Below are 8,595 nucleotides of genomic sequence, written 5' to 3'. Positions count from 1 at the left end.
TTTTGTAAGCATCAGCTTTTGGGCTCCAGTCTTTCATCACCCAGAAGATCTTAAATATGCTCCTTGGCAGCTCCAGTTGCAAAGACCTTAAGTAGGTCTGGGGAAATCCTGCCATTGCTCACCAGAACAAACACCCCTGGGCCGGATGGGTCAGTCAGCCTTAATATAAGACAGTGTGATATGTTTGCAAAAACCTGCTGCCTCAATAATTGATTTAGTTGGTCCAATGGTAATCAAGTAAGCTCATCTGTTTGATGTTCCTGCAGTGCAGTGGTTATTGCACAAGAAAAAGATGCGTTCAGAAAAAACAGCATCATTTTGAGAATGGGAATTAGGGTGTTGAACCTCAGGGTGCTGTAACAGAGCCCTTGCTTGTGGCCTACGGGTGGAAGAATGGCCATTTTAAAGGTGGCTTTGCATGTAAAGAAACACAATTGACAGAGAAAAATAGTGCTCGGGGAATGCATCTAGGCTAGAACCCCTGTCCCAGGGACCAAACTGGAAGTTATGGCGGCCACAGATTTGACCCATGACCACTGATACCATTTGTAGGGAAGAATCTGACCAGTTTAAACAATACTGCAAAGGCCTGATCCTGATGGGAGGGGGGAGAACCAGGTGATCTTGTTCCTCCCCTCTCCATCTTTTCAGGTGCTGAAACAGCCCCCTCTATAGTTCTTGAGACAGAAAACAAGCAATTTTTAAAAAAAAAAAACCCAGAGAATTTAAGATGTTTTGAAAGGTGAATTCCATCTCATGATGGGAACCATGTTAGAAACATACTGCAGCTCTTTGCTCTGAAGTGATGGTGGATCAAAAAAGGTGTGTGTACCCTACAGGGTCCCAATCTTGTTATCCTGTGAGTACTCCTGGATTCAGAGATCAGGGATCATCAGGGCTTTTTTTGTAGCAGGAACTCCTTTGCATATTAGGCCATGTCCCTCTGATGTAGCCAATCCTCCGAGAGCTTACAGGGCTCTTTGTACAGGGCCTACTGTAAGCTCTTGGAGGATTGGCTACATCAAAGAGGTGTGGCCTAATATGCAAGGGAGTGCCTGCTACAAAAAAAGCCCTGGGGATCATAATGATTGTCATAAGCCCAATCACACAATAACAGGGCATTTCAAGCCAAGCATCCTCCTGTTATGGAACCAGCACTCTCTGAATGGTTTTCTCCCTGTGGACAGAAAGGTGGTCACATATGAATCTGCCTTGTACTAAATCAGACCACTGTTCCACCAAGGTCAGTTTTCTCAATCCAGACTGGCAGTGGCTCCACAATCTCAGGCTGAGATCTTCCACATCCCCTACTGCCCTGTCCTTTTCATTGGAGATGCAGGGGATGGAACCTCAAACTTTCCACATGCTAATCAGATGCTGTTCCACTGAGCCACAGCCCTTCTTGGGTTCTTCTGAAGCACCTCCTGCTCCAATGAGGTGGAGGAAAGTCAGGTCCTGCTCTTTGTTCTGAGGAAGAAGGAAATGGGCACCAAGAAAGCACACGGGGTGACTCCACAGTGAAAGGTAAAGATAGTCCCCTGTGCAAGCACCAGTCATTTCTGACTCCACAGTACCTCTGGGTGCTGGCATGTTGGGGATCACTGGCATACCTCACAGGAAACTGTGCCTCCCTCTGTTGAACCACTTTCAACTGAGATGCCCAGGGAAAAGGTGGGCTGGCACATACTGAGAATGAATGAATGAATGGACCTACCCAAATTTCTTACCCATCTTCTGCCTTGAGATCCTTACAGAAATCTGACAGCAGGATTTTCACTGCCATACCTTCTGAGAATTCTTTATTTAATAATGAAAATAATTTCAGCAATTGGTTGGACAATTATCCTGACTTTGGGGCAGTCCCTTAATCCCCACCCTTTTATGAAACCAAGCCTATGCTCCTGTATCTGACATCAATGAGAATTCTCCTTGTGTTTATCCCCACCTCTCTGATGTCCAAATTTACATTGTAGGCTCCTTGGGGGCAAAGACTTGTTGCTTATGCTGTGTAAATGCAGGGCTTTTTTTGTAGAAAAAGCCCAGCAGGAACTTATTTGCATATTAGGCCACACCCCTAACATCACCAATGTTTCGCAGGGGGCTTTTTGTGTAGAAAAAGTCCAGCAGGAACTCATTTGCATATTATGCCACACCCCTGACACAAAGCCTGCAGGAACTATGTTCCCACATGCTCACAAAAAGCCGTATGTAAACATAAAGCACTGTGTTGCTTGACTGTTTTTCATGGAAAGCACAGCTTTTTAAAAAACAAGTTAAATTTTTATAGCTGTTTGTTGTTGCAGTACACCTCCTGATTTCCCACTCCTGTTCTAGCTTGATAAATTTATGAATTGCCCATAGTTTGCCTGGTCCAGAGATGGCCGCTCGAGAGACTGGAGCTCAGTGTGCATATGTGAAGCGCAGGTGACACTTTCCCCTGTGGAGCTGTAGACAAGGCAGTTCCATCCCAAAGACACACAGTGCAGTGCTTGCCTAGAGCCATGAGACAGACAGATGTACTCTGCCCACACTGGGCCTAGTGGAGGCAAGGCACTATGAACCTTTTCCCACGCTGTTCTGTCCAGAAGTCAACACACTCAGAGACTGAACCCTCGGGGGCTGGAGGCCTCGCCCAGTTCCCTGGAACTGCCGAGCGAAACTGCTTACTCACCCGCCACAAGCCATGTGGGTGGCTGAGCAGCTCGTCTCCCCATGACATGCCCGGGCATCACTCTGGAGTGCTGGAGATCCAGCCAATGAATCAGAAAGGCTGCAGAGCCAGAGAGGAGAGTATGAAGGACCGGAGAGAGCCACAATGGGACATCATCAGGGGCTGACAGGACAGGCCCTGCGCCCCAGGCCCTACTCATATTTCACAAAAGCCCAGGCCAATTAGGATTGCTAGGTCCACCCTCCTGTCACCAACTCTGGTTTGGGAATTCCCTAAAGATTTGAGGGTGATGCCTGAGGAAGGAATTCAGTTGGGGATATGACACCAAAGAGTCTGCCATCCAAAACTCCCAAGGGAATTGGTCTTTGTAATCTGAAGATTGTCTATAATTCCAGGAGAACTCTAAGCCTCATCTGAAGGCTGGTGACTCCATTCATCACCAGTTTCCTGATTGCAACCGGTTTGCCACCTTCCCAGAAAGCTATGTGCAGGGAGTCCTCCTCCCCATGTACACTACTGTGAAGCAAAGGAAAAGAACAGCGGCTGAGTTGTAGAGCATCTGGGTCGTAAGAACATAAGAAAGCCATGTCAGATCAGGTCAGTGGCCCATCCAGTCCAACGCACTGTCATCAGGTGTCATCAGGAGGTCTACCAGTAGGGCCAGAAGCCCTCCCAATGTTGCCCCCCCAAGCACCAAGAATACAGAGCATCAGTGCTGGAGCTATAGTGTTCCATCTATACCTTGTGGTGAATAGCTACTGATGGACCTCTGCTCCATATGGTTCTCCAGTCCTGTCTTGTCCATACTTGTAGCCACCACCACCTCCTGCAGCAGTGAATTCCATGTTTCAATTACTCTTTGGGTAAAGAAGAACTTCCTTTTATCCATTCTAAGCCTACTGCTCATTCATTTCACTGACTGCCCATGAGTTCTTGTATTGTGAGAAAGGGTCCCAGGTTCAATCCCTGATATTGCCTGCTGAAAATATTGGGTGATGTGAAAGATGTTTTAAATGTTCAAATGTTTTCATGTTCACCACCTTGGGGGGGCGCTATTTGGGTGAAAGGGTGGGGTAACATTGAGGAGGAGGAGGAGATGATGATGATGATGATGATGATGATGATGATGATGATGATGATGATGATGATGATGATGATGGACAGGCTGCATGGAGTACAGGAACTGGAGTATAATGATGACATACAAGAAGTCCCATCATCAAAACTATACAATCACATTTCTGTAGCTGTTCTCACTAACTTTTTAATAGTTATGTCTACTAGTCATTGTATGATAGTATAAAACCTTATACAAAGTAGAGAAAAAATGTTTTTCTCATCTTTCTCTTTTGTTCCTTGCTTACATGGTTTCTCACTTAGCCCTATAGATAGGAAATAATGGAAATATATTATGTGGAAGTATAGACTGCTTTTACTGCACTCTGACTTGTAATGTTATTTTTTCATGTTTTATATTTATTAAGCAATGTCCTTAAAACAGATGATGCCTTATGTTCTTTATTGTCATCTATTCTGTATCCCCTTATAGTGTTTTTTTTGTAGGAAAAGCCCAGCAGGAACCCATTTGCACGTTAGGCTACACTCCCTCACACCAAGCCAGCTGGAACTGCGTTCCTGCTCAAAAAAAACTTCTTCTTCTCAGTTTCAAGATGGTGGTACTTCTATAAAGATGGTGGTTCTTGAAGAAGAAGTACCACCATCTTGAAACTGAGAAGAAGAAGTACCACCATCATGAAACTGAGAAGAGGAGGATGAAGAAGAGGAAGATCCTATCCCCTGGAGGTCTGTACATTTCCAGCTCTTGGATTTTACTAGCTGGTTTGTTGTTGCTCTGCTCAGCATACCCATAGTCAGTTCACTGAAAGCCTGTTGAGCTGGGCAGTCTTTTGCCCCTTTCCTTTAGCACCAGGCATGTTGGTTTCTTAGCATGCAAACAGGCCTGAGATGAGGGTGGAGTTGGTGGACAGTAAGGTTCCCCTGTGCAGTTCATGGGGGGAGGGAGGAACCCTGGGACCTTTCTTCCTTAAATAAGGTGGCTGGTTTCCCTTCCCATCATTGAAGGCCTGACTTCTCCCTGCCGGTTGATATCTGCTTCCTGGTCTCAGAGCCCTTGCTTTCAGAGATGAGGTGGGTGGTGAACTGGGTTTTTCTTATAGAAAAAGCCCAGCAGGAACTCATTTACATATTAGGCCACACACCCTGATGCCAAGCCAGCTGGAACTGCGTTCCTGTGCGTCCGTGCTAAAAAAAAAAAAGCCCTGGTGACGAGCAGAGACAGGGCTTTTTCAGCAGTGGCACCATATTAAGGAATGCCCTTCCCCTTGCGACTCGCCTGGTGCCTACACTGCTCTCTTTCAGGCACCAAGTCAAAACATTTTTGTTCACCCAGCCTTGTCAATAATGGATCTTTAAACACAAGCTGCTTTTAATTTGAACCTGTTATTTAAACCTACTCAGTGGTCTATGTGGTTTTGTGGTAGCTGGATCTGCAATGCTGGTTATTAATGCTGGGCTTTAATTCATAATTTTTAATGTTTCTATCCCATTTTGTAAGCCCCCTTGAACAGATTCCATGGAAAGGTAGCTTAAAAATTTGCTAATTAAATCCTTGTTCGCATTCAGAGAGCCAGCATGGTATAGTGGAAGATAAAGGGTCAGACTAGGATCCAGAAGGAAAGGAAAGGTCCCCTGTGCAAGCACCAGTCGTTTCCGACTCTGGGATGATGTTGCTTTCACAACATTTCCACGGCAGACTTTTTACGGGCTGGTTTGCCATTGTCTTCCCCAGTCATCTACACTTTCCCCTCAGCAAGCTGGGTAATCATTTTATTGACCTCAGAAGGATGGAAGGCTGAGTCAACCTCAAGCAGGTTACCTGAACCAGCTTTTGCTGGGATCGAACTCAGGTTGTGAGCAGAGGGCTCCTACTGCAGTACTGCAGCTTTACCTCTCTGTGCCACAGGGCTCTTAGGATCGGGAAGACCTGGGTTCAAATCCCCTCTAAGCTGTGAAAACTAGGTGGGTGACCTTGGGACAATCACACACTCTTAGCATAGCCTACCTCACAAGGTTGTTGTGTGGGTAAAATGGAGGAAAGCAGAAAGATGTGAGCTGCTCTGAGTCCCTGTCAGGGAGAAAGGCAGTGTGTGTGTCTGGGGTGTGTGTGTAATAAATGAAATCTGTAAATTAAATTTTAAAAATCCACCAGTAGCTCTTCCACTCACATTGGCAAAGAGGGTCATGAGGAGGGAGACTGTCGGAGGTGCAGGGCAGGTGGCTACAGCAGGGTTTTGGCACCAGGTTGCTTTCAGTCATGCACCGCAAACACAGATGTCACTCTCCCATCCCCAGAGGCGGAGGAGGCGGCTGAGAAAGAAGGCAGATCTGAATTTTCTCCCCAAGGGCCTCTTCCTCCCTCCCTCTTTCTTCTTCTGCTTGGGAAATCACTTGGCAATATAGCCTTGGGTTTTCAGGAAAGGGTGGAAGTGAGACGAGGCAAACCACTTGTAATTAAGCAATTGCACCCAAACTTTACTGCTCTGCGCTGCCGTTTATAGGAGCGAGAGCCAGGGAAGACGATCTTTGATCTTCACAGAGTTTGCAAATGTCTCTGGGCCCTCTTTGGCTTCTCTCATTGCCGCTGAACATCCTGCAGCCCTGGGATATAGGGGTGGAATCTGCTTTCTGGCTTACAGTTTGGTGTCTAGATTGAGAGATTTGATTGTTGTCGTTCAGAAAAATGGGTTGTGCAGCTTGGTGGACTTGGTGGGCTTGGTGGAGTTCCTGTGGTCAGAGGAACCTCCAAACATGGGCCTGGTTACTGGGAATGGGCGGATGACTTTGAGTTTGACCCAGGGCTTTTTTTTTGTAGCAGGAACTCCTTTGCACATTAGGCCACATACCCCTGATATAGCCAATCCTCCAAGAGCTTCCAGGGCTCTCAGTACAGGGCCTACTGTAAGCTCCGGAAGGATTGGCTAGATCAGGGGTGTGTGGCCTAATACGCAAAAGAGTTCCTGCTACAAAAAAGTGCCCTGGTTTGACCTAAAGGGGCCATGGCTCAGTGGCAGAGCGTTCATTGTGCATGCAGAAGGTCCTGGGTTATATCTCTGACATTTCCCATAAAAGGATCATGTAGGAAGTGATGGCAAAGGCCCATACCTGAGACTCCAGAAAGCCTCTGCCGGTCTTAGACAAGACTGACTGTCACTGTCTGGTTCAGCATCAGGCAGCTTCAAGTCCCAAACATGGCAACTCTGGTGCCTCCAGAACATGTCAGGAAAGAGAGTTGATAGTGAAAAGCGCTGCCAAGTCACAGCTGGCTTATGGCAATCTCATTGGGTTTTCAAGGCAAGAGATGGTCAGATGTGGTTTGCTTTTGCCTGCCTCTGCATCATGACCCTGGTATTCCTTGGTGGTCTCCCAGGCCAAATATTAGCCAGGGCTGATTCTGCTTAGTTTCTGAGATCTGGTGAGACTTGGCTAGGCTGAGCTATTCAGGTCAGGGCTAAGGAAAAAAGAGTGAATGTTCTTCAATCTGTATTAATTGTTAGGAGGTAGTCAAGGTTGACTCAAGTTGACCTTCCATCCTTCTGAGGTTGGTGCAATGAATACCCAGCTTGCTCGGGGGAAGTGTAGATGACTGGGGAAGACAATGGCAAACCACCCCTTAAAAAATCTGCCGTGAAAATATGATGCAATGTCACTCCAGGGTCAGAAACAACTGGTGATTGCACAGGGGACAACCTTTACCTTTTGGTTCCCTAATAGCCTAATCAAGTCCCCATCAGTGCTTTGGAGGTAATGACCTCTTCAAGCTGAAAGGAGATTGCAGATGTGTGTGACAGTTTTGAGTTAGTGATGGAAAGCACCATCAGGTTTTCAAGGCAAGAGACAAACTGAGGTGGTTTGCCATCGCCTGCCTCTGTGTAGCAACCCTGGACTCCCTTGGTGGTCTCCCATCTAAGTATTAACCAAGGCCGACCCTGCTTAGCTTCAGAGATCTGATGCAACCGGGCTAGGCTGGGCTATCCAAGCCCATGCAGTTTGGAACTGGGAAGAGAGAAAGAAGCAGGCACAGAGATATGAGCTGGCTGAAAACCTTGGGGGGAAGAGTTGGATCTCATTCCCTCTCTGGAGATCTGAGAGTGGGCTGGGGAATCTGCCACCCTGTATGAGTGCCTGTATCCTCTGTATAAGCACAAATCCCAAAAACGCTATTAGTCTCGGGTAGCTGTCTGCTACAAAGGGCATCCCTACCCCGTCATAAAAGCTTAGCCCAGTCACTCTCCCTCTCTCGGTCTTACCTACCTCACATAGTTATTGTCATGAGGGTTAAACAGAGAAGAGAACAATGTTGCAGGCCACTTTAGGGTGCTGACTGGGAATAAATAGCACCTAAATCAGGATTGCGCAGGGCCAGTCTGGAGCCAAGTGGCATTGCCCCCAACCCCAAGAACATTTTGCCACTTGGGTGAGTCGGGAACACACAAGGTGATGCTGGTTCCAGAGGGATAGCCAAACTTGCTTAATGTAAGAGCCACATAGATGAAATGTCAGATGTTTGGGAGCTGTAAGACATGAGCATCAGATGTTTGAGGAAGGAAGGAAGGAAGGAAGGAAGGAAGGAAGGAAGGAAGGAAGGAAGGAAGGAAGGAAGGAAGGAAGGAAGGAAGGAAGGAAGGAAGGAAGGAAGGAAGGAAGGAAGGAAGGAAGGAAGGAAGGAAGGAAGGCAAAAAGATGGAGGGAGAAGTGGAAAGAAAGCAACTTTAAATGCATTCTCCAAGCTGCTGGCTGGCTTGGCTCAGATAAGTGATTTAAAGAAAGAAATGTGATGGGGGCTCCAAGAGCCACACAATATGTGTGAAAGAGCCACATGTGGCTCCCAAGTTACAGTTTGACCA

This window comes from Heteronotia binoei, chromosome 18 (assembly GCF_032191835.1).
Source record: "Heteronotia binoei isolate CCM8104 ecotype False Entrance Well chromosome 18, APGP_CSIRO_Hbin_v1, whole genome shotgun sequence".
Lineage (NCBI taxonomy): Eukaryota > Metazoa > Chordata > Lepidosauria > Squamata > Gekkonidae > Heteronotia > Heteronotia binoei.
This window is presented reverse-complemented; position numbering follows the sequence as displayed.